This window comes from Alligator mississippiensis, chromosome 9, assembly GCF_030867095.1.
Source record: "Alligator mississippiensis isolate rAllMis1 chromosome 9, rAllMis1, whole genome shotgun sequence".
Classification (NCBI taxonomy): Eukaryota; Metazoa; Chordata; order Crocodylia; family Alligatoridae; genus Alligator; species Alligator mississippiensis.
In genome coordinates, this window is record NC_081832.1 from 19913074 (window position 1) to 19936723 (window position 23650).

Here is a 23650-nt window from a genome sequence, read left to right on the forward strand (position 1 = left end):
AACATGCTACTATGGTCAACCAAGGCCTGCAGAATGATTGAGTAGTATCCTTTGCAGTTGACATATTCTTGTGCTCCTTGTGGTAGGTAAATTATAGGCACATAAATGCTATCAATAGCCCAGGGCAGTTTAGGGACCCTTTCTTCCCAAGGCACCTTCTAGAATTATTTCAGGAACAATAGCTTTGGCCACATGCATATAAACTGTAATAGTGAAAGGATACACAAATGAGAGTAGTTATACCAGTGCAGAATTGGGTTAATATTATTATCTGGAAGCTGACTGTCTCTGACTGAGGTGAGAGACTAAATCAGTGGTCACCAACCAGCATGGGTGACTGGTTGGGGGGGCACATGCCCCCCCCCCCAGCGACCAGTCAGTGATTGCGCCCACCAGGAAGCAGTTGCAGCACTCCTGGAAGTGGCCACAGTGCTCCTGGAAGTGGCCATGGCACTTCATCTGGTGCTCACACTCCCTGGCCAGCACTCACAGGGTATGCACCAGTGCTCTCAGGGTGCATGTGCACCCACTATGCATTGCCACTTCCAACCAGTGGATCTTGATCCAGCGGTAGATCTCGGAGCCTCTTGGAGTCTGTACAAGGCTGGGGTGAGGGCTGGGCGCCCGTGTGCATGCACGCACGTGCCCCAGCCCAGCAGGTCAGTCCATGGGGGAGGGAAGGGGTAGGCACTAGATCGAGGCCCCCGCAGCGAGGGACAGTGCTGCAGAGGCAGGAGCAGGGGTAAGTTGAGTGGGGCCCCAGCCGGGGTGGGACTTACCTGCTGGGGAGGCATGCCCCCTAATAATTTTTTCTCTCTCTGCCTCAGTCTGCCCCACTCTTCCCTCCCCACAGACTTACCTGCTGGGGTGGGGTGGGGGTTGGCGGTGGTGCACGGTAGATCTTGGGTTGCTTTTAAATGTCAAAGATGATCTCATACTTAAAAAGGTTGGAGACCACTGGGCTAAATCATTTGGTGTGGGCAAGTCAATTGCTAGTACTGAGAAGGCTGCCATTTGTGAGATTATGGCTCAGGACAGATGAACTCTTCCATGAGGCACCACAAAATAATTTGTAGAACAACTTGAGTTAGTGAGGCATTATGAACTGAAGAACATGCTCCTAGAAATCATAGGAAAGTAGGACTGGAAGGAACCTAATGAGGTCATGCAGTCTAGCTTCCTGCTCAAGACAGGATCATCCCTGAATAAAGTCATCTCAGCCAAATGTCTGTCCAACCTGCTCTCTTAAATGTCCAGGGATGGAGATCCTAGCACCTCACTTGGGCTATTGCAGCATGAGTTATATGGGTATGAGAAGAGTATATTTCTGCGGTGTGAATGCTTGCTGATGGGCTTAACTAATCTGAGTACCCAAGCTGCAAGCCCAGACCCAGGTAAAGTCTTGTGAATCTATACCCAGAGTAGAGACTCCTATCTCTATGATTTTCTTTCCAGCCCTTCCAGCTAAAAGTCATGAAAACCAAACTTTTTTAAGGACTCTGATCTGCTTATGTCCCTTCTGATCCAATCATCTATGAATCTATAATATTATAGCTCAAGTTTTTATTCTTTACTTTTTTTCTTTAGAAATATTTAATTAAACTCTGGTGTACTGTGACTGGAGAGGTGTTGTTAGAATGAAGACTGAGTCAGCAGTCCTGGATCCTGGTCCCCTGCCTGCTCTTGACTCACCATGCAACTGTAGACAAGTCATCAATAGCTTGATTTTCAGAAATACTTAGGATTTCCACCATGGGCAATGGGAGCTGCAGGGATTTGCCATCTTTGAAAGTGGATTTAATTAATTTCTATTCATCTGCTTACCCACTACACAAAGTTGGAATAATAGGAATTCTCCACTGTACAGGAGTGGTATCTGGTTTAATTAATGAGAATTTGTAAAGCACACTGAGATCTCATGATTAAAAGACTAATTTTAAAGGGACAGATATAGAATCGTGGAAAATTAGGGTTGGAAGGGACCTCCGGCAGTTATCTAGTCCAACCCCCTGCTCAAAGCAGGATGATCCCCAAATATATCATCCCAGCTAAGGCTTTGTCTAGCTGGTCTTAAAAATCTCCAGGGATGAAGATTCCACAACGTCTTTGGGTAACCCGCTCCAGAGCTTAACTACCCTCTTTGTGAAGAGTTTTTCCCAATATCTAACTTCCCTTGATGTAACCTAAACATTGGGCATTTTTACACATGCTCCAGTAGGCATGGGGGGTGCTTTAATTAGTATGGTATGGGAGGTGCTTTAATTATGGGGGGTGCTTTTAACTAAAAGTGCCCAAGTGTCACGTGTATCAGTGTCCTCTGTGCTGAAAAATGGCAGTGGGGTGGTTTGAACTAAGGCTCATTGAATGAGCTTGAGTTCAAAGTGCCCTGCCACAATTTTTCAGTGTGGGAATGCTAATACACGTGATGCCTGAGTCTGCTGGAGCACATTTATTTCCATGGTCCAGCAAACTTGATTAATCAAGTCTGCTCCAATGCACTGTGTTTCCAGTATGTTGGCACTGGTTTCCTGTACATGTATAGGACCCCATTGTTCCTTGTTCTGTCATCTGCCATGACTGAGAACAGATTAGCTCCATCCTCTTTGGAACCACCCTTCAGGTAGTTGAAGGCTGCTGTGAAATCCCTTCTCAGTCTTTTTTTCTCTAGACTAAATAAGCCCAGTTCCCTCAGCCTCTCCTCAAAAGTCACATGCCCCAGCTCCCGAACCATTTTCGTTGCCCTCCACTAGACTCTGTCTAATTTGTCCACATCCTTTCTGTAGTGGAGGAGCCAAAACTGGACACAGTACTCCAGACGTAGCTTCACCAGTGCAGAATAGATATGCTGGCAACACTCCTACCAGTGCAGCTCAGTATACCATCAGCCTTGTTTGCAACAAAGGCACACTGTTGGCTCAAATTCAGCTTCTTGTCCATTGTAACCCCCAGGTCCTTTCCACAGAGCTGCTGCCCAGCCAGTCAGCTCCCAGCCTGTATTGGTGCATGGGATTGTTCCATCCTAAGTGCAGGGCTTTGCACTTGTCCTTATTGAATCTCATGAGATTTCTTTTGGTCTAATCCTCCAATTTGTTGAGGTCCCTCTGAATCCTAACCCTCCCCTCCAGCATATCTACTACTCCCCGCCCAGCTTGGTGTCCTCTGCAAACTTGCTGAGGGTGCATTCTGTGCCATCTTACAGGTCATTTATGAAGATATTGAACAAAACCAGTCCCAGGATTGACCCCTGCGGCACTTCACTTGATACCAGCTGCCAACTAGACATCGAGCTATTGATCACTACACTCTGAGCCCAATGCCCCAGCCAGTTTTCTGTCCACCTTACAGTCCACTTATCCAGCCTGTACTTCCTGAGCTTGCCTGCGAGAATGTTGTGGGAGACCGTATCAAAAGCCTTGATAAGGTCAAGGTACACCACATCCACTGGTCTCCCCACATCCAGTCATCTCATCACAGAAGGCAATCCGGTTGGTCAGGGTTGACTTGCCCCTGGTGAATCCATGCTGACTGTTCCTAATAACATTCTCCTCCAAGTGCTTAGAAATGGATTCCTTGAGGATCTGCTCCATGGTTTTTCTAGTAACTGAAGTGAGGCTGGCCAGTTTGCAGTTCCCTGGATCCTCCTTTTTCCCTTTCTTAAATATGGACACTATGCCCTTTTCCAATCATCTGGGACTTTTTCCAATCACTATGAGTTTTCAGATATGATGGCCAATGGCTTTGCAATCACATCAGCCAACTCTTTCAGCACCCTTGGGTGCATTCCATCTAGCCCCATGGACTTGTATATGCCCAGCTTTCTAAATAGTCTCTGACCTGTTCTTTTGCCACAGCTGGCTGCCCACCTTCTCCCCAAACTGTGCTGCTGGGTGCAGTAGTCTTGGAACTGACCTCGCCTGTGAAGACTAAGGTGAAAGAGGCATTAAGTAATTCAAGCTTTTCCACATTCTCTGTCACTAGGCTGCCTCCTGAATTCAGTAAGGGACCCATACTTTCTCTGTTCCTCTTTTTAATGACATACTTGTAGAAACCCTTCTTGTTACCCTTCACATCCCTTGCTAGCTGCAACTCCAGTTGTGCTTTGGCCTTCCTGACTTCATCCCTGCATGCCCAAGCAATAGCCTTATATCCCTCCTTCATTGTTTGTCTAAGTTTCCACTTTTTATAAGCTTCTTTTTTGTGATTTAGCTTACTGAAGAGTTTCCTGCTAAGCCAAGCTGGTCTTCTGCCATACTCACTAGTCTTCCTGCACATCAGGATGGGTTGTTCCAGTAAGGTTTCTTTAAAGTACAGCCAACTCTCCTGGACTCCTTTCCCCCTCTCAGACTGGCCTCCCAGGGGATCTGACCCATAAATTGCCTGACTGAGTCAAAATCTGTTTTTTCTGAAGTCCAGGTCCTTACTCTGCTGCTTTCCTTCCTTCTCTTCCTCAGGATCCTGAAGTCAATCATCTCATAGTTGCTGCTGCCCAAGTTGCCATCCAAGACTTCATTCCCCATCAATTCTTCTGTATTTGTGAGCAGCAGGTCAAGAAGAGTATGGCCCCTAGTTGGCCTCTCTGATACTTGCACCAGGAAGTTGTCCTCAACACTCTCCAAAAAGTTCCTGGATTGCCTGCACACTGCTGTATTGCCCTCCCAGCAGATGTCAGGGTGATTGAAGTACCCCACGAAAACCAGGGCCTGTGACTGGGGAAACTTCTGCTAGCTGTTTGAAGAAAGCCTCATCCACCTGGTCTGGTGGCCTATAGCAGACCCCCACCACAACATCACTCTTGTTTCTCTCTTCTCTGACCCTAACCCAGAACTTGCAAGAGGCCTATCTCCAGTTTCATACTGGAGCTTTGAGCAATCATACAGCTCTTTTACATAAAGTGCAACTCTTCCTCCTCTTCTCCCCTGCCTGTCCTTCCTGAATAGTTTATAGCCACCCATGGTGGTGCTCCAGTCATGTGACCTCCCATCAAGTCTCTTTTATTCCAATCATGTCATAATTCTGTGACTGTAGAAGGACTTCCAATTCTTTTTGGTTTTTAACCAGGCTGTGTGCGTTCATGTACAGGCACCTAAGGTAACTAGACGATTGCCCTTATTTCTCAGGAACAATGAGAATGCCTCCCCTGTTGCCCACTCCTGCTTGTGCTTCTACGAGGTCACCCACTTCCCCACTTACCTCAGGGCTTTGGTCTCCATCCCATAGCAACCCTGGTTTAAAGTTTAGCAAGCTTGTCTGTCAAGACACTTTTCCCTCTCTTTGTCAGGTGGTTCCCATCTCTTCCTAGCAGTCCTTCTTGGAACATCATCCCATGGTCAAAGAAGCCAGAGCCCTGCTGGCAACACCACCTGAGCAGGCATGCTTTGGTCTGCAGGATGCGCCCACTCCTGCCCAGGCCCTTTCCCTTGACCAAAAGGATTGAGGAGAATACCACCTGAGCCCCCATCTCCTTCACCCTTGCACCCAGAGCCCTATAGTCACTTCTGATATGCTCAGAGTATCCCCTGGCAGTATCATTGGTGCCCATATGGATGAGCAGCATGGGGTAGTAGAGGGCCTCATGAGTCTTGATAATCCATCCATGACATCTCAGATCCATTCTCTGGGCAAGCAGCAGACCTCCCAAGACAACAGGTCAGGCTGGCAGATGGATGCATCTGTTCCCTGCAGAAGGGAGTCTTCAGCACCACCCATCTCTTCTTTCTGATGGCAGTGGTCTCATTCATCCCCACCTTGGGGAGGTCTGTCCTGTCCTCCACCAATGGAACATTGTCCTCCCCCTCTATTGCTAGGGTTCCATAGCTCTTCTCCAGGCAAACTCCTGCAAGTGGAGATGAAGATTCCTGCTTGTTGCCAGAGGTCACAAGCTTCCACCTTCCTCAGAGTCCATGTCCTCTCCCTTCTTTAGTGCTGCCCTTGGCAATTCTTCCTCCACAGTCTTGGAGGTCTCCTCCAGCATCAAATCGATGAACTCCTCATGATGGAGGATGCTTTGGAGCCTTACCACCTCCTCCTCTAGCTTTCTTGCCTGCTCCCTCAGAGACAGCACCAGGAGGCACCGCTTGCACTGCAGGTACCCCCTGACCTGGCCATCCCTGGAAGGAACCTGCAAGCCAGTTTCCACAGTGCCAAACCCAGACCTGGGTGGAAACCTTGATGGTGAGTGGTCCTGCCTAGAATCTGCTTTCTCTCTCTTACTGCCATTCTTCCAAGAGTACCTTCCTTAGCACTTGGGCGACTGGTACCACCTTAGTCAGGGGGGCATGTGCCCCCCCAGTGACCAGTCAGCGACCGGGGGGAGTCCCCCCTGTGGCCATTCTCACCGACAGGGAGCCCCATGGCCAATCTCACCGATGTGGGGGGGGCCCACAGCTGATTGTGAAGCAGCTGTGGTGCTACCGGAAACGGCTGCAGCTCTTCCACTCCCCAGACAGCACTCGCAGGTGGGGTACTGCCACTCTCGCCTGCCCCCCCTGCCTGTCACCTAAGCAGGGAGTGTGGCCTGTCAGGGGGTGAACCAGCGCTCTCAGGGTGTGCATGTGTACCCCCATGCACCTCCTATGCATCGTCACTGCCTTAATAAGCTGGCCTGTAAGGTGGCCTGTTTACTTTTCCTTGGTCCTGAAAGGTTCCTTTTTCCCTGCTTTCTCTCACCAAGCTTGAAGGCTCTCCATCAGAGTCAGGGTAGGGGGCAAACTGACTTGTGAACCTCCTTCCCCTGTTCGCTTGCCCCATATGATATCATATTATATAAAACCATACATAGATATTCACAAACAGGAGTGTTAAATGCATGCAATTGTTAACAATGCACACACAGATAGTCCCTTTCATGTGAGGTTTTCTAAGTGCTATACAAGCAATTAATTAAGTAACACAAACCCCCTGTGAGGTAAGTGCTTGGTAATTTATTTTACTAATGGAGAAATGCACACTGAGAGGTTAAGTGATTTTTGCCCACAGTTACAAAATTGGTCAACATCAGAGAGAAGTCTCAGTTTTTGTTTTAAGTGCTATACAGAATCACTTACAATTAAAAGTTAGTTTACAAGTATGTTTCCTATGAAAATAATCATCTTGCCTGGCTTACAAAAATAAAAGAAAACACTAAAAAAGTAGAATAGACAATTATTGTCCTGGTTGACTAATATAAAAAGAACTGAGAGAACCTTAAATAATGTCAAATATACAGCAAAAGTTAAAGATGTCCATTAGACTTTTTGTTGATGCCAAATGAAAGAGATTAACATAAGGAATTTTAATTGAATGTACATTTTCTTTTCTGTTGCTTTCTTATTAGTTTGATTTGTTTTATTGATTTATTTTCTTGGAAGGTATGCTAATCATCTAAAGTGTTTTGTCACCTATTTTATATGAGGCATTGAAGTACCTTTGATTACATTTTTCACAGGTTTTGAAGCTGTCTTAATTTATATTTGATTGATACTAATAAGGAGCAGTTAAATCAGATGCTTTCTAATTTTTCATTCTCATTCTACACTCCGTCTTTTTTGTTTCCTTCCTGGATAGTAGAGGGACTGTTTTTCAGATTAGCTGTGCTAAGAATGTCATCACAGTCTTGTTGTGACTAATGCTGTGATGTAATAAGAGTTATGAAAAGTAGTTTCTGAAGCAGAGTAAGTAAGCTGTTTAATCCTAGCTTGACCTGAAACCAGCTATGAAGTATCCTCTGGTTCCTTTGGTAAATGATTTGACATTTCCTGTTCTTTTCTTTTGGTTTTGTTTGCCATTTGGGTTACTGCTGATCTTACTGATTATCTGGCTGCAGCATTTACTCAATGAAGGTAAGTTTTAGTATTAGATATATAAATGCCTTTGCATAGAGATTTTAAGCATTAGCCTTCCCTTTGAGGATTCTGTGTGGCTTTTTTAGGTGAATGCAGCTTGTCTCAAGAGGACAAAAGTTTTCTTATTGAAACAAGTGATACTGTGTGGAGAATCAAACTCAATTTAACTTCTGTTAGCTATAAAAATCTGACTAGAATGATGTGTTGCTGCTTGGTGGCAGAGCTCTTATGGTGGTGGGGGGGTTGGGTTAATCTATCCCTGAAAAAACAATGATTTAATTTAAGAAGAGAGTTGGAGAAAGCTTTTGTGTGCGCATTTTTTTTATGGTGAAACCTCAACTAATCTGTCTTTATCCTCCTTCTTACTCACTTGTGATATTGTTCACAAGCACCAGCACTAGTGCCTAGTCAAACAGCATGAGGGCTGAAAGGAAGCATTAGCAAGAGGGAAAGGTGAATCCTTTTATTATTTTTGTATGTTTCTTTCACTTTATGATTCACTATTGATATTTTGTTTCCTTCTGAAGTGATTACAGCTAATGAGCATTGTTTTAGCCTAATGGCAGGCTTGCTGATATCTTCAAAGAGATGAAACCTCGTTAGTTTGCTCTAATCTTGGAGTGTAAGCAATTGGAGGAAGGAATCAACTGAAGGTTCAGAAACAGTGATTCTGTCTTTAGGGCACTGTCCTGATAAGAAAAATAAAAATAAAATCTAACACAAAACATGCCTTTAGCTCTCATGGGTTTAGTCTGCCTGCCTTGATTATTGTGGGGCCTGGCTGCTTAGTAGGTTCCATATGAGGAGTGATGGTGATTTTGTTGGGCAGCCTGGCAGCAGGGGAGCAAAAGCTACTTATAATTGAAGATTATAATTCCTTTTCTTTTCTTACGTTTGCACACACATGCGTGCACAATACTTCATTTTGATTATAAATTCTCTCTGCTCTGAAACAGATTCAAAACTTTTTTTTCATGCTGTAGGTGCAGATATTCTGAAGGAAGCACTTGTTAATGTGTTCGATTATATGGCTTGATTGCTTTCTGTCAAGGATTGCAAAACTGATATCTTTCTAGTCTAACTAGGGCAAGTATACATTATATGTCAGTGGTTTCTGGTTACCAGGTAAATAGAAGTACCTGTTCTGTTAGCCCCCAAATTTACCACTGTGGCTAATTGAACTGAACTGTGGTGTCTATTCAGAAGTCAGTTAGATTGTTTAATGGCTATGTTAACATAAACTTAGTTGGTTGGCATGGAAATGGTGCTGCGAGAATGGCTCACATTCTGACAAAGTCAAAGATTGTATATACCCTACATAGGTAAAATCTAGTGCAATAACTATATTAACTGTACTGCATTTCCATTGTGTGTTGTCCTTTGCAGACTTGGCTGTTCTAGGTAACAGCATTTTGGTGACCTGAACCAGGTTTTGCAAGGGTAATGTTATTTAAAGTGCATTGATATAAAACATTTCTGCTACTAGAATAATTGCAATTACTCCAGTCCAGTATGTATTTGCACATATGCTTTAAACACAAGTAATTCTAAGACTGTTTAAATACTTGTGTAAGGATATACACATGTATTCCAATATTTGTAGGATTGAGGCCTGTAAAATGGTTATGTTGAAACTGTCTTCCTTTTAATTACATCTTCATTTGGTTGTATCCTTTTAGCTAGTGTAGCATGGAGTTGGAACAACTATGGGGTGAGGTGCAAATTGGAGGATAGTCCAACAGCACTGCCTGCTAAAATCTACTTGGTTATACTTGCTGAGACTCGTACTATTGGAACTATCTAGTTTGGAGTGCAAATTGTTTACTACTTACTAGTGGTGATGACTTAGAACGTATCTGGACTCAGACTTGAACTTGTAGGGTATGTAGTCAGAGAGAAGAAAAAATGTCTAAATTGTAACCTGAATACGTTTAAACGAAAATGCCTGTGACAGTACATTTGAAATTTCATAGTGCAGCTTTTCACACTCCAGCAGAGCTATATTTTAAACATTGCTGTTGAATACTAACTAGTATGCAAGTAACAGAGGCATGGAATACTACTGTTTTCTGCCCTATTTCACAAAGTTACTTCACATTTAATTGTTTAAAATGTGTTTCAGCCCAGTTACCCCATATCAAAGTAATAAGGGAGCCCTCCTCTGATCAGTCTGATGGGAATGCTGACCCTAAATTTGAGAATGAAGATGCAAGAGAGAGAGGCTGGAGAGAGATGGCTAGTACCAAGTTCCCAAAGGATATACAGTCAAGTGCACCTGTGGGGCAACGAGTGCCCAAGTCTGCTTATCAGAGTCCAAAACTGAAAAACCTTTTTGCTGCAATCTCAGACTGTCTGTTTTGGGGGCAGGGAATGAGTCCATGTTGCTATGAGAAGAATGCCTTGTACTCTGCTGTGATGGTAAGTGGGACAGTCATTTTTGCTGTTTGGCTTTGTTTTATTTTTTAAACTTCTTGCACATTTGGAGTTGCTCCTGTCTTGCATGACATTTAAAGGTGCAAAATAAGGCTTAGTCTACACTACAAGGTTTTGCCTACTAGAGTTCTGCTAGAAAAACTGTGCATCTGCCCCCAAATTGTTCCCTGTAATGGTCAGATGGTTCTTTTAGATGGCAAAATTACTTCATCTTTGCCAAGTAGTCCAAGTCTTCTGCAGCCACCTGGCAGTATGCAGATGCTTCTGTACCTTTTTCTGGTTGCTGTGTTCCATTCAACAGCTGTTTGCTTCCTTGGGTGCTCTGGTGCTACAGCTGCTGAATGAAACAATTTAGTGCAAACAGAAATAGCAGGATTTGCACTTGTCCTGGTGGATTAGTGATAGCGGCTGCTGTCTGCTGCCAGACTTTCTGGTGACATAGGTATAGGCTTTGAAAGTGCACAATGCAAGTGCTGTCATAAGTTAAAAATACTCTGCACATTACCAAGAGTCTGTAATTTAAAAGGCAGACAGCACATAAGCAGCAGTTCTGTCTTTGATTTTTTTTTTTGATTCAGATGAGAAAATCAACTCTGTATACATCTTTGATAGAATATGTTGATACATTCATTTTCATTATGCTGATACATACTTCATAAAATCTGTTCCACATCCCCTTTTATGGAACAAATACATTTTAAAATAAATATGTTCTGTGTCTTCAAAATCAAAATATTTTACTACTTTGCTTACTTGGGAAGCCTGATTTCAGGTCTTGTCCACTTATTCCTAGAAATATTGTGCATTAGATACTTGGGACAGGAATATGGAATGTGGTACTCTCTGTACTCCAAGTATTTGTGACATCATTTGCTCCTGTGATGTCTTGACAAATCAGTAGAACAGGAAATGCTTTCTAAATATATACTCGAAATATATACTGAATTTTCCTCCCTTTTACGCTGTACATTCTTTCCTGCAAAACTGTGCATAACTCAAATTTGCATAAAGGGAACCCACTTTACAATGTAACAAATAGGGATACTTTCCAAGACCTGGACTGTACTGACCCCCCGGACCCGTTTCTACCATTTTTACAAGACAGTTTTGGTACTTGACAACAGCAGACAGTACACACAAGCACAGGCACCAGCTACTGGGAGTGGCGGGTGCTGCTGCCAGGCGGCTTCATGGCTTCCAGCTCCCAGGATGCCACGCTGATGAGGCCGGACCAGGCTGGGCTGCAGGGGCCAGTGCTGCAGAGGAGCTAGGCACAGGGATGACCCTGGGCCAGGGGCTTCACAGCTGTTCCGCCCTCATGCGACCCACCGCCTAGCTCAGCCCTCCACAAATAATTTTCTCTTCCTTCACCTATGGCATCACTCCCACAATGCACCACGCAAAGCAGTTGACTGCGGGCTTCCACCACACTGATATTGAATATACGCCTATATAAACCTGCCATGGATCTTAGCCTTGTGTGTGTTGATCCTGTAAGCAGACTCAGTGGGACTCTGCCTGTCTTCAGGAATTTATCCATGAGTATATTTGAAGGGTTGGGATTTAAATCAGCCCATTGTTGCCTGACAGCTGGGTTGGTAGGGTGAGATGGGAAAGAGGAAGAACCTAGATGCTTTTTCTGGTCTTGAAGTTTTTATATCCCCTGGGGAATGCCATTTGGTTCAAGATTGTCTTCACCAAGAAACTCTCTCCCCCTTTTTTTGCATCAGCTACTCTGCTCTCTGCTGCTGTCTCTCATCTGGAATGTTGGCTGCCAAATGCTTGAGATTGCTAATATCCTGAAGAGTCAGCTGCTGCCGCTATGTTTGGATATCTACCCAGCTCAGCCTTTTGTCCTGCTGAGTGGAAGGGTTGCGAAAATCTGGGATTATCTGAAATGAGAAATCAGAACTGACTGTGTCCGTCACTGAGAGATGTAAAAGCACTGCAACAAATTGATAAACCATCCCCGTTGCTCATCTGAAGGGAGAATGACCATGGTGTGCAAATAAAACAAGTGGTATTATTGCCATGAAAAATAACCTCCTCAGTGTCTTTGAACTGTCGTGATGGAGTAAAGGTTTAAGAATTTATCAGTTTTGCCTGTTGGTTTCTTTTTAAAAAAAAAAAAAAATCTTATGGATTGGCATCCATGCAAGTCATCACAGCTGCCTTCATGTGGGCCAATTGAAAGGACCACAGTGACTCACCTACAGTCCAGTTCTTGTACTGCTCCCCTGCTTGGATTTGTTTTCCTACCCCTCTCCTTCAGCCTATGAAGATATAGACTGACATACACTTAGTTAGATCAAGGAAGAAAATGTGTGGTTGGTTGAGTGGACCAGTAATAAATTCACATTTTGAATAAGATATGCTTACGGCAATGTATGTCTGTAAGAGTTCTTACTGGTGTGTGAGCACAGAATGCTCCAGTGCTGTTGAAAACTATTCTAATTCTTATTCTAATCAGGTCTTCACTCTTCTGGTTTCAAACTTGTAAAACCTCAAGTTGGTGATTAGCAAACTCTTTTAAGTTTTCAGTTCTGAAATATAGAACAAACTTACCATAGATTCCTAACAGATTTGTTATGGTTTGATATATAGAAATATTTAGCACATGACTGCTCTACTTCTTGATTCTGGTATCTCCTTTTTGAAATCTTGATGTGATGCCAGGTTGGGTTCCAGTGGGGCATGATAGTCAAAAACTTAAAGTGGTTCAAATGATGCTAGGCCAGGTAGCACTATACAAGCCAGTGTGGTGGATGGAATTGGGGTGATCTACAAGTTTGCACCCCAAGTAAATACTCAGTGATCACCTTGTATGTAGAAAGGCAACTGGCTACTGCACTGAATTTAGGAAGTTCTTGACAATTTATTAAAAGAGCAACAAACTAACAAGCATCTATATGTATTCCACTGCTCTGTAGTGACAGGGTTAATATTATTAAGCCATTTAAAAAAAAAAAAAAAAAAAAAAAGAGATTGCCACTGGAAAGAAAATTGGCTTTGCTGGTTGTGTCCTGTACCTATGTTACCTCCAGAGACTTATGTGAAAGGACTGTAAATGATTGTATTAACCTATGCTATTTATGCAGCAGGCCTTGTATGCCTATTTACTTTGTTTTCCCCTGAGGTATTGCGTCTCCTCGGAGTTCTCCAGTAAGGTAGGTTTTTAATAATACTTATTCATTTTTCTTCACTTAGCCAGGCCACTTGTTTAGAAAGGGTTTATGTGCCCTTCCCCCTGTGTCTGGTGCTAATTTAAACTACCGACTGCTGGGAGGTGAATAGCAGGGCTTTAATATTTCTCCTTTTAGAACATTCCCTGGTTGATGACTAAAAGACTGCCTCATAGTCTGGATTACTGTAGTGTCACTAGGGCAAGAGACTGGAGGAAGCTTTGTTGTTCTTCCAAGTTTATGGTATTGAGTGTGTACCACAGCCACTGGCTTGGCAGGTGTCTGCCACCACGGCTTCAGGAAGATGGGCCAGCTTAAATATTTAAGGTTGTTGCCAGTGGGCAGAACTGATTTTTAATGAGAGTTTCCAGGTGCAGCAGGAGGTTGTCTTGCTTAGCATTCATGCTTCTCAAGTAACTAGTGACATTTTTCCTCCCTTGAAGCACAGAGGGAAACATACCAAAAAAAAAAAAGATTAGGAGCTGAAAGGTTGATGTAGGTTTGAGTTCTAATGTGCAGTTGGGAGGACTAAAGCAACATGATTTTATCCCTTCCACTAGAATTTCAAAGCTGATTCTTCAAAAAGGCTCCGACCCTGCCTCAGTAGAACATGGAACAGCAGGAGGTAGAAAAGTTGGAAGGTTCATATTTCCCTATTTTCTTCAAGCTACATTTCACATGCTGTTACTTTGACATATGCATCTTAACAGTTCATATTCTGGTGAAGCAGTAGAAACTACTGAATTTAACTTCTGTTAAAGGCATCTGTGTGTGTATATACATCCCATACATTTGAGCAGTGACCCCATCTGACTACAGAAATAACATGTAGCAGTGGTTCTCAACTTCTTAAACTCAAGGCACCTCTCAGAAAATGTCAGCTGTTAGTTTTCACACCTTTACTACAGAAAAACTATAGCTCTGTTGCAAAGAACTCAGAAAGACCCCAAAAGATCAATGTTTTTAACACTAGGGATTCCTATTTGAACTCTGCATTTATCTTGTGAATCATGTTTGCACACTTAACAGTGGCATCTTATGGCACTTGTGGCAGGATCTTAAGGCAACCCAGAGTGCAATGGCACCTTCGCTGAGAATCAATCTCCCTTATAGTTGGTTAGCATCAATTAAGCACAGGATTGTCACTAGAAACAAGGTGTTATTTGTATTAACCAGGTTTGAATTTCAGACTCAATGGGCACCTGTACACGTTCTCCAACCTAGTTCTAATTAGAACACGTTGGATCACGGAGTCTGCTAGAGCATTCTAACTGGAATGCTCCAGCATGCCTCACCATCACATTTATTCAGCATCCCGTGTTTCAAAACAGTGTTTGGGGTACTTTAAAACTCAAACGAGCTTTAGTTAAAAGTACTCCTGTGACCATTTTGAAACATGGGGATGTTGAATACATGTGATACTGCCGTATTTGAATTAGAGCAGCTGTCTGCCCCCCCCCCCCGCACTTTTATAGACACCCAGTAAGATGCTGAATACACCAGATGCTGTGGGTGTTTTAATTAGAGTGGCTCCCAAGGGGTCATTTAATTCAACCCCCTGCCTAAGGCAGGATCATCCCTATCAAAACCATCCCATGAAAACCATAATCTAAACTGCATAAGACTACTATCAACTCTGACACAACAGATCTAACACCCTAACCTGTCATAGGTAAAGCGGAGGAACCATGGCAGACTTAAATCTGATGCTGAGTTTGCATCATTTTTCATTATAATGATGACCTTGCTTCACTCTCTTGCATTTACTAAATGTTGTGCAAGATCGATTCATATGGTCCCTGTGCAGCACTAACTTTCTGCTGAGCTCAGCCCATTTAACACAGTACTGCAAGGGCAAGGCTGTACATTTAATTCAGTTACCTAAACCACCACTGGGCTCTGCCCATGCAGGGATCTCAGTGTGCGGGACGCGCCCCGATCCCACCTTTGTCGCCATGTGCGGCAGCGATTCCGATCTCATTCCCGTCGCCATGTGTGAGCCGGGGGCAAGTCGGGCCCGTCTTCGTTGCACACGGGCTGTGGCCAGCAGCCCAGGCACGTGGGGCTGGAGAGAACCGCGGGGCAGTTTAGCGCACGCGAGTTAGAATTAGTTACGGAGGCATAATGGTTGATTGAAAAGATGATTTACTTACACCCAAAGATGGTATTGGTGTAGGCTGGACAGATTTCCAGGCACAGCTCTCGCTTGGATCCTCACTAGAGGAACACGACAAATCGATTGCTCCCAGGGAGTTGTTCAGGCTCCGCGGGTCTGGTTCAGTTAGACTCGAAAAGATTCCCCAGAGTTACTTAGGCTCCGCGGGTCCGAAGTTACAGGAAAGGGATACGTCTAGGATTGCGCTCGGCAACGGGGAGAGGCGAGAAGCGAAAGCTCCGTAGGTTCGGTTCTATTGCCTCTATTGCCTGCTTAGGGGAGGCGCGTTGGGTCCGCAGCACTTGAAGATCTTCACACACAATCTCTCTCATCCTCCCTCCTCCGAGTTGGGCAGAAACTACCCAAGCCTTTTGTACGGCTAGCAAGCCAATCGCTAACCGCCACGTGTGCCTACATTAGGAATGGGCCAATAATGTGGCGCGAATCCTAATACAAATGGCGGGAACTTCTTTACAGTGTGTATCACTATGATGCAAAAGAGATGTACACTGCAAAGAAGCTATAATCTGGCGGGAAATCCCCCGTTGCACCAGAGTTCTGTCTTGTAGCAGAGAACTCTACCGTGCAAAGAAAGCGACAAATTGGCGAGAAAATAATTTAGCAGTGCCGAAGCACACACACAAACAAAAAATCACACCTTTGGGTTGTGACATTCAGTAGTGGCCAGGTTCAGGGCTAAAGAGCTAATTTACAAAAAGAAGCCAAGAAATGAAATGATTCTTCACTCTATCTGTCCTGCTGAGTCTCATCCCTAGGAGTAACTGCCCCTGGGCTGATCTAGGGTTTTGGAAAGGGGCTGAGGGTACAGATGGTGATGGTGTGGCACATCATCTATAACACAACACACTTGTTCTCCAGTTGAAGAAAAACTAGGTGTTTTACTAATAGGCTAGGCCTTTATTGTTTAGTTTAAGATGGAAGCAAACCAAATACAACTATAAGAATGTGCCTGTGTTTGCTCAGTTGTGTATAAAGGTTTACAAACAGGGAAGTAGGCAAAAAAAAATCAGTCCTGGAGTCACTGTAGCTGAAGGGAGATAGCTTATTGAGCTTCATGACACAAGATCTAGCCTTCTTGCTGTCTTGTCAGCCCCTCCAAAGCTCATGTCACTCGTGTCCGCACATGATGCTGCAGCTGGTTCCTTGTCGCCGGTTCCCAGTTCCCTTCTCAAAGGCCATCTTTACACAGAGGTTGCTGGTAATGAATGTGGCTCACCCAGGCGTTAGCATTCAGGCAGAAACGTATGTTTAATAGTAACAATGTAAAACAAGGGCACGCGTCAAGCACAGCGCCCTGAATAAGGGGCTGGGATGAGGGGGCAAAAGTCTGTCCGCGTCCCACTCGCAGTGTAAGCGCGGGGCAGGGGAAGGCGCCGCCCCACAGCCGGGATCGCTCTCAGCGCACGGGCGCGGCCGGCCCCAGCCTGGGGGTGCTCGGCGCTTTCTGTGAGCGGCAGCAGCAGCAGCCACCGGCTCCTTTCAAACGCGCCGGCGCCGCCCCCGGCCGCGACAAGTGGAGGCGCGGGCTGTAGACTCCGCTCAGCTGCGTACCGCCCAGCACTGAGGAGGCTCCGGCTGCCCCGCTCCTCGCCGGCTCCCGGTCGCGCCGCAGGTACGAACCGGGCAGGGGCAGGGGCAGGGGCAGGGGCAGGGGCTGGGGCTGGGGCGCGGCGCCTCCGTCCCGGCTCGCCGCAGCCCGCGCGGGGGCTGCGGGACCTGCCGACCTCGGGATGCCGCCCTGCCGGACGGGCTGGGGTCCCCGCTGGCGCTGCGCGAGGGGCTCCCTGGCCTGGGCTGCTCTGTGCCCGGAACTTCCCGGAGCGGGGTCCGGGTCCGGGTCCGGGCCCGCCCGGGTTGCGCGGGGAAGCGGCGCGGACGGGCCGTGCAGCCCCCGCCTGCGCCCCGGGTCCCGCCGAGGAGCCAGCCCGCGGCGGCAGGTCCGCCCGCCACCTGGGTCCGAGCTGTCTGCTGGATCGGAAACCTCCCCACTCCTATTGTTGCTTTTTGTTTCACGGTAGCTTTTTACATGCTCCGGGACGGGTAGCCTTTTCCCCTACCATGCGTTTCCCCTGACCTCCTTCTGCTCAGTCTGCCAGGGCATCGCAGAGGGAAATTTGAAGTGATCCATCTCGGTTTTCTTGGTGCCTAAGCGGCTGATCGTTGCCTCGGTTTCACTTGGCTGTGCAGTGTAGGGGCAGTAGCAGAGGCACCAACGCTGGCTTTTGCAGGCTCAGAAAGCGGCTTTCAGTCCAAGCTCCTTATGTAGAAGATTATCGTTTCACAGACTTTTATTTTGGTAAGCTTAAATGCTGCAGATTTTTAATGGGGGAGACCCTTCTTCCCCCCCCCCCCCCCCCCAAGTAATTTTTTATTACTAGATGTAGCCTGGTTTTCACAATGAAAAGCTGGAACCTGGGCTCAGTATGACTGTTAGAGCAGAGTTCAGTGTGCGGTGGGTTGTAAGATACCCTTGAAGTTGAAGCATGTGCTAGGAACTGGGAGACTAGAATTGTGTGCCTGTCTCGGTCTCTACCGCAGGTGCCCTGGGCGACCTTGTGCAAATTGCTTAATCTCTCTGCCTTTGTCTTATCTGCAGAATACCTGCGTCATAGGAATACTATGAGGCTTAGCTGTATGTTGGTAAAATGTGTTGCCTTCCAGAAAAGGATTCTGTTGTTGGTTTAGGGGGAGAAAAAACGAACGCTGAAAATTGTCCTTGGAGTTCATGTATGAGGAAAAATTGGTGAATGGTCCCTTGAATCATTGCTGAGAGCAAGTTAAAGCAGCCTGAAGTGCAGCGTGTGGTTGAGGAAAGGAGGAATGTGAATGGATCATACAAGTAACTACTACTAATTCTTATTAAATAATCAATACAAAATAAGAAAAAAAATCCACAAGATGCTGCCATGCATAGGAGTATCCTATCCTGATGTGAAAGTGTAGGCTCTGCAAGTGCTAGATCTAGATACATAGATATTGGAGAAGAGCACTGGGATTATAAAAACTGAGGAGTGTAGCAAAATAACATAGCTCTGAAATGGAGTAGGGTGTTGTGCATCATGATTTTCAAAAGTGTTGTGTGTGCATGCGTGGGTTTTTCATTTGCTTTTTCCCCAGATGCTTTTTTTGCCTTTCTAGAGGTACTTGGCTGTTCAAAAAGTACTGTAACAAAGCTATCAGAAAAATTGACTAATTTTAAATTTGGTATCCAAATCCATTAATGAGTTTTGAAAATGTGAGTTGCTGCCTTTATTTGACTCCTTGTATCCAGTTGGCCCCGTAGGCAATGGCAGGCTGCCTCCTATCCTGTTGCCAGTTACTGGCTATAGTATTTGTGTTGATGTTGAACATTGCTATTTTACTGGCTGGCGCTCTCATCTGGTTTTTAAATAAGACACCATACTTTGCTGCTTAGTTGTTTGGTGACTGGTATTGTGCATGTACATGTGTGTACATAACCACACGGATCTTACAAGGAGACGACCTAAATTTGGGCTCCTTGGAAAATAATTCAAGAATTCATATGGATCCTAAATAGGTAGAAACCGGAGGCTTGACTTGCTGAGATAGTGAACTTGTTGAAGACCTTGGTGCTTTCAAGTCATGCTGAATAAGGGAGCTACGTGTAGCATTCAGCATGTTTAGTTTAAATTAAAAAGCCTCTCTTAGTTGAATTTGCATCCATATAAGCCTTTTTGGGAATGATGTGTAATATATATGCTGTCAAGGTGTCATCTATTTAAAAAGTAAAAAGAAATACATATCTCTGTCATACCTATGATGTGTGGATGAGTAGTGGCTGCATAGTGTGAATGCTTATGTCATTATCTTGAGGACTTTTGTGTAATGACACGAGCAGTTTGTGCATTTCCATGGGATAATAACATCTGCCTTCAATTAAAAGCAGCTATCATCATCCTGTTCTGTGGTGCAGCCCATTTTCAACTAGATGCGGTAAGACTGCAGTTCATTACTGCATCGCCAGGGGGCAGAACAGTAGCAGTACAGTTTTCATTTCCATAAGAAAAATTTTCAAGACAGGGCACTTAGATTATCAATTTTTTCCCCCCAGATATTTACAGCATGGATTAACCAGCAGGAGAAGCTCACTGCAGGTTGAAATTAAGCATTTATTGACTCCTCCAGCCCCCCCCCCCTTTTTTTTTTTCTTAATCTAAAATGATGAAAGGGCTGTTGTTTGATCTCCTGAGATATTTGCTACTTCCATTTGAGGACTATGTAGTTTGGGACAAAAGAGTGTAAGTTTACAAGTTTAGTGTTTTGAGCTTTGCTTTCTCTTTCATTTTTTAATTAAGACAGGACAGACCTAATGTCTGAGCATGAAATCCAGTGAATTGCAGCTCCAAACGTAATTTCAGCCAATGGTTCAGAAAAGTATATGATCACAGGGATGTGATTACTCATATGCTCACAGTTTAAGTGCTTTGTTAAATTGGAGACTTTAAGGAAGCTTTGCTGTTGATATCAGATGAATCATGTTAGTATAGGCACATCAGTATATTCAGATGGGATTAGATCTACACTTAGTTTTACACTTACTAGCACTATGATCAAAAGACCCTTGGGGGGTCATGATTGACCACAAGATGAACATGAGCCACCAATGTGATGCCACAGTCGGCAAAGCAACTAAAACTCTGGCTTGCCATCTACTGATGCATCTCAAGCAAGACCCAAGAAGTCATCTTCCCGCTTTACTCAGCCTTGGTGAGGCTGCAGCTGGAGTATTGCATCCAGTTCTGGACTCTAGAAAGGATGTGGAGAAGCTTGAGAGGGTCCAGAGGAGAGCCATGCACATGATAAGAGGTCAAGAGAGCAGACTTTATGAGGAGAGACTGAGAGGCATGGGACTTCAGCCTGGAGAAGCGAAGGCTCAGGGGTGACTTGGTGGCAGCCTATTCTAATATTATAAAAGCCTTATTCTGTCTGTCTGTCCATAATGCTTTATTCGTGCTCTCATTGGCTGACTGAAACAGCCGATCAGAGTGCGAATAAGTGTTTGGACAGGAGGTGGTGGCACAGCGGAGCACCACCATGATGGCAGGGACACAAGAGACGAAAGGCCTTGTTCCCCCTGCCCTGCTCCCTGCAGGTGGCGACAGGGGGGCAAGGCCAGCTGTGGGTGAAGCTAGCTGAGGCCAGGAACAGGACTTTCATTTTCTATAATGGTCTTTATTGTCAAGGTAATTCTTCCTTCTCACCCCAAAACCAGAATTACTAAATCTTAAACAAGATGATGAGCTTTTGTTATCTTGAAGTTGAGTTTTGGCCTTCAAATTATTTTGGAATTGTTCATAGTATCATAGTGCCAAGGGTCAGCAGGGACCTAAACAGATCATCAGGTGTGACCCCCCTCCTCTCTCCCCCCCCCCCCCCCGGGCAGGAATGGGTGCCGGGGTTATATCACCCAGCCAAATGTCTGTCCAGCCTCCTCTTGAAGATCCCCAAGGTAGGCTACCTCACTTGGGAGCCCATTCCAGAGCCCAGCAGCAAGATCACTTGCTAAGGGAGTATTAGAGAAATTAAATATGTTAATGAAATCTGAGAAATAAATATGGAGATGGTCAGCTGAGACCTATTACTAAAATACAAAGTATAAAGGCAGTTTATAGATGGCAATGCATGCACTTTTTGGCCCTCTAAAGACAAGTCATGACAGCTACAGTACTTGAAACGTAGAAAAGCCCGATAGGTTTGAAATCTCTGGGGTTATCTTGCAAATCATGCTTGCCCATCTAACTATTAACATTGCGTGGCACCCCACAGAACACTTGAAAGGATCTAAAGCAGGGGTGGGCAAAATGGCAGATCCAGCCAGCAGCTAGACTTCATTTCCCAGCAGCCCCTGCCTCCATGGCTGGGGCTGGTCTCCATGGAGACCGTAGGCACAGATGTGCTGTGATAGTGAGGCTGGGGTTGCCATGGAGACCAGCTCCAGCCCGCTGGCAGGGGCAGGGGGCTGCTCCAGAGCTGCTGGGATCCTGCAGTGGGGGACGCTTGGTCGGGGCCAGGGTAGAGCCATAATTTGCAGCCTGCATGCTCTAGGCAGGGACGTGCAGGTGGCAGATCATAGCTCTGCCTCGGCTCCTTGTAGCGGTGACATCTTGGTTTGGAGCAGGGGCAGAGTTGTGATCTGCAGCCATCCCTGCCCGGAGTGTGCAGGCTGCAGATTGCAGCTCTGCCCTGGCTCCTTGCAGTGGTGACAGCATGGTCCCGAGCTGGGGTAAAGCTACCATTTGCTACTTGTGTGTCCCTGCCCGGAGTGTGCAGGCTAGAGATCACGGTTCTGCTCTGCCCCACCACAAGATAGATCCCAGAGGCTCTGGAGCAGCCCCCTGCCTTGCCCTGCTGTGTGCCCTGCCAGCAGGCTGGGGCTGGTCTCCATGGCAACCCTAGCCTTGCACTATCACAGCCAGCTGTGGCTGGGTCTCCATGGAGACTGGCCTCAGCCATGCGGGCAGGGGCTGCAGGGAACTGGAGTCCACTGCTGGCCAGGTTTTTGCCCACCCATGCATGATCTCCAGGGTTCCGCCGCATGGTTGAGAATCCCTGCGCTAGCAGTAAGGGCAATTACAAAAGCCTCTGCTTACTGTTCAAACACTGTACATGCTATGTGTGGTTCATCAACAGGATGAGAGCCATTTTGCACATTGAGGAAATGGAAACTTTGGGCGGCTTATCAGAACTCTGATACTACTGGTCTTCAATTATTTCTGCTAGGCCTGTCTGCCTGAGTGTCTAAGTTAGTGGCAGCTGTTTTGCTGGAGTTGTTGGTTTAGTAGGGAAATACAAACCTGGCCTCCATGTCAGAAGTATTTCTATCTCCTGCTCCTATCTGCACTTGAAGGAATTTGGCTTCTCTGGTGCCTGTGACCAATGTCAATTAAATACAGATACATGTGTATTGGAGCGAATTGGATGACCACTATAAAGATGGTATTTTCCTCCATCAGCTCTTTGGGCTTAATTCAAGAAACTACTATAGGAGCTGTGTGAGCATCTCAAAAATAATTTAGCATGTCACTTACCTGGTTTTACTTAAAGGGCCAGAGTTCTCAGCAGATGTGAAGTGCTGTAAGTCCATTAACATCAGGTGGAAAGACAGTTACATAAAACATCTGCAGAGTGTGTGTATGTGTATGCCTGCATGCACACACTGCTTTGGCTGGCTCCCAGAGCAGCTGCCCTATTACTGCTGTTGGCTAACGACTTGGTTCTTCAGTTGCAGCGGGACAAATCTGTGCTCTGGTGTTGAAGGTCCCGTGTTGTGTGGTGTTCCGTTGGCACACACGCAACCAATTTGTACAACAAGGTGATTCTGTCAAAGTGCTCAGCAACTTTTAACCTCTTTCCTTGGACAACACTTCTCTAATATTCCCTCAGCAAGTGATCTTGAATGTCTGTGAAAACATCCTTTCTGCTTGTTACAGAAATTAGGCCTGTGCCGCTTGCTATGAAACCAGTCCCATTGTGCAAAGGGCCACTGTGTAATGGAAGGGTAACGGAAGCAATTTCTGAGCTATGTGAACTTGGAACAGAGACAAAGTGGATATTTTCACTTCTTGTTCCATTTTCCCAATTCAAATTGTACAAGAGAGCTCTAATTGCACAAGTATACTATTATTTAAAAGTTAATTGTGTTACTCAATCTCTTTATCAGGAGTAGGTGCATATATGCACCACATTTTACTTTGGTTTCACAAAAAGGTTTGTATTTTAGATAGAACGCATGTGAGGAGTAAATCTTTTCATATGAAGTAGGAAAATGATTCAGAGTATCAAACTGAATCCAAATGCATGTTTAAAAAAAATCTGCCTGGTGTTAGAAACAGGCAGATATCATGCATTGCTTGATTGTGTGGAAAAATAGTCAGTCATTGACATGAGGATCAGATTTAAAATGTCTCTGTTACAAATATGATCCTTCTTCCATATATGCCATTGCAGTAGTAATCTTGTGTGTGATTTTTTGCTGTTATACTACCGATTGAAATGGTGGTGGTGGGGGAGCTGTCTAC

General features: G+C 45.3%; 1 protein-coding gene and 1 non-coding gene across 7 annotated transcripts in view; both read left to right on the top strand.

The window, feature by feature from the left end:
- Nucleotides 1-23650, top strand: part of ARHGAP40 (Rho GTPase activating protein 40) — a 96596-nt gene that overhangs the window by 2725 nt on the left and 70221 nt on the right. The window contains exon 1 of one of the 5 annotated variants that reach the window (XM_059733213.1): nucleotides 17104-17223. The exons of 3 other annotated variants lie outside the window; for them this stretch is intronic. The gene's annotated coding sequence lies outside the window, so the exon portion shown is untranslated. Of the gene's footprint in view, nucleotides 1-17103; nucleotides 17224-17654; nucleotides 17908-23650 lie in introns of those variants that run through there. One more of the 5 variants, XM_059733214.1, reaches the window with a different exon arrangement.
- LOC109282488 (uncharacterized) lies at nucleotides 783-12346 on the top strand. Of its 2 annotated transcripts, none has more exons than XR_009464336.1 (3): nucleotides 783-7817; nucleotides 9943-10238; nucleotides 11984-12346. It is a non-coding gene; the product is annotated as an uncharacterized LOC109282488 (transcript). The 2 variants fall into 2 exon arrangements; XR_009464337.1 differs by lacking the exon at nucleotides 783-7817 and adding an exon at nucleotides 7829-8273.